We start from the raw sequence: 3,146 nt of genomic DNA on the forward strand, positions 1-3,146 counted from the left end.
TTATCTAGTTTTTGTGATTTCATTTTATTGGATTCTCATAGTTTATAACTAAATATAGACTAAGAAATTTTTTTTTTTTTTTTTTTTTTTTTTTTTACATATTTTTACAAATTTATTTAGTATTTTTAAGGATAAAATTGCATAATTGCAATATTAGCCATTTTTAGGTTTAAATTCGTCTCATGTTTATAAAATGGGATTTTATATTTTTAAATTGATAATTATATATTATAAATCATTTTAGTGCTTTCAATTTGTTTTCAGAAACTTATTTACTATTTTTCTATCAATTAAATGGAAAAAAGGGCTATTTAACTGATAGTCAGATTTGGCTTTCTAATATAGCCTAATTAAACCGGCCCGTATCCCCAGTTAAACCAGCCCAAAGACCCAACCTCATCCCTAAGTCTACCCGACCCAATCCGATTAAATCTTGGCTGTTGATCAATTTTGATCAACGGTCCAGATCCTTTCATACCAAATTAAACAAACGACCCCCCCAAACCCCTCTCATTCCTCACTCAACCGACTCTCATCTCTATCTCTCTATCTTTGGTTCTCTCTAGAACCTTCCCCTTTCCCCTCCGCTCCGATGAGATTCACTCGCCTTCTCCGGCCACCTCCTGGCCTGAATCCATGGTGGTCTCACCACCTACCAGCCTTCTATGGTTCTTGTACGCTTGGTTGCTGAAGTTTCATGGCCTGACCACGAAGAAGCTTCATCCAGACCTTGCTTGATTCAAGTTTTATGGCCATCTCCGGCCTTGCTCCGGCAAGCCATGTCTGTTTCGAGCTTGACCTCGACTCCTCCTGCTTAGATCAACGACTATCCAAGCCTTTCTCACCATTTGGGTTCCTCTGAAACCTTTGTTTCGAGGTTCTTCTGAGTTCTTTAGATCTGTTCTAGATCCGCGTTTTCCCTAAACTTTTAAATGACTTCTTGATATTTCTTTCAAAACTATGCTTTCAAAACCTTTATTTTTCCGATCTAGGGTTTTTGAGTTATTTAGATGTTTCTCTGATTTTCTTTTTCTCTTGTGTGCTTCTTCTACTATTTTTCTTATTCAGCTTCTTCTACTATGTTCTTGTTTCTTCTACTATGCTTCTTTATATGTTTCTCCTACTATGTTTCTTATTAAGTTTCTTCTAATGTGTTCTTGTTTCTTCTACTATGCTTATTTATATGTTTCTCCTACTGTGTTCTTATTAGTTTCTCCTACTGTGTTCTTATTAGTTCCTTCTACTATGTTTCTTTGAGTTCTTCTACTGTGTTTCACATGTTGTTCTTTTACTATGCTTCTCATGAGTTCCTGCTACTGAAAAAGCATGTTAAAGGTCTCAGTTCTTTTCTGAGACCCCTGAACCTGTTTCGATTAGTATCTTTTTCCTTGATTACTTGTCCTTTCATCTCTGCACTCCATTGATGATAAAAACCCTAGAATTTGGGGGTTCATCCGAGTTTTGAGACCATTAGCTATGTGGTATGCTTGTCCTTCATCTTGGAAATTGTTTGATTTCAGAAACCCTAGCTATTTCGAGTTTCTAAATTTGTTTATCTGTTGCTCAACTAAATCTTGAAATCTTTGTTTCAATCTCTATTTCATTAGGCAATTCTGATTCTCTACTAAACTCCTCTAAGGTCCTTATACTGGACCCTTTGTATGCTATTTGATACTATCTCTCTTCTACGTCGCTGACCTATGTGACTACCATTTTTGCAATGGCATGACGTTTATTTGTCCTAAATTCAGCAGAGCATGTTTGTGTGCTCTTTATATGTGCTGAACTCCCCTCTACAATGGCTTTCAATTTTGATTGATTTCAGACTTTCTTTGTGAAAATCTGATTGATCTTCTTTCCTTGTTTGTTGATTTTCCTATTGCTTGGTTTGAGTCGAAAACTTTCCTTAGCTTTTCTGACTTGGTTTATTCATGGACCATTAATTACAAACCTCTGACTCCTTGATTTACTGTGTACTAATTGATTTTCTACCTTATTTATGTAACCGTGTATTTCAAATTTTTGCCCTTAAATAAACTCCTATGTATTTACCCCTAATTGCCTACTTTGCACAAGATGCTTGTTTGATCTCTTTCCTTAAATAATTTTCTTGCTCATTACCGTGTAAGTCTGAATTCCTTAATTAAAGGAAGTCTTGCACTGATTGATTTTAATTGATACCCAGTTCCTTAATTGTTTTCTTACCTTATTTCTGCCTGTTTTTCACACTATAAGTACACGACTCCTTCATTGACACAAGAAAAACCCATCATTCGTAGTCTTTTTGAACTTATACTTACACTCAAAAAGTATTCTCTCTTATTGTTTGCACTGTGGTCTGTTTACAAGTTTTGCTGCCTGCTTTCTCTATTTGATACTTTGAAACTGGTATGTCCTGATTTAAGCTTTGTAGCACCACAACAATGTGTTTTTCTTACTGCTTTTGTACCCCTGTTTTCTTGCTGCTTCTGTATAGTTCAACACTTACCCTAGCATACTGATTTCTTTCTGCCTGTTCTACTATGAATCCAAAACCCTTACCCCCTATGTGTTTAAGCTATGGTTTGAGGCATGGCAATACTACAAGTTATTGTCCATGAATCAGACTTGATCCCCTGGGATCCTAGCCTCTAATAGTATGTGTTCTGGCAGGCTTATAGGTGTGCCAACACTCTCCATTGCTGGGCATGCCTAAAGTCTGCCCTTGCCTAAGCAATATGCTCTTTACAATCTCCATATTCCCCTGAACCCCTTATGTGTGCTTACTTGTAGCTGTTTCCCCCTCCCTTTCCCTTTTTAGCATTCTGTTATGCACTTGCACACTTTCTTAGTCTTTAAGTTCTGCCCCCCTCTGGTGAGCCCTGCCTTGGGACCCTTTGAGTTCCCTCTGAACTTGGACACTCGAGGGCTGGCCCTTCTACACTGCACTCATCCCCAATCTGATAATACATTTGGGTGTGAGCATTGCCCGGAGTCCCTTCGAGGCTCTTAGGGAACTTTGACACACTCAAATGGGAGAAAGGCTTTGGATCATGATCTCTTGGAGTTGATTTACCTCGTATTTCAGACATGAAGTCTGAATCAGGCTCTCCTTGTTTGTACTTTCATTTATTTTCTTTCTTGATGTATTTTACCTTATTCCGGGT

This window comes from Nicotiana attenuata, unplaced genomic scaffold (genome assembly GCF_001879085.1).
Source record: "Nicotiana attenuata strain UT unplaced genomic scaffold, NIATTr2, whole genome shotgun sequence".
Classification (NCBI taxonomy): Eukaryota; Viridiplantae; Streptophyta; class Magnoliopsida; order Solanales; family Solanaceae; genus Nicotiana; species Nicotiana attenuata.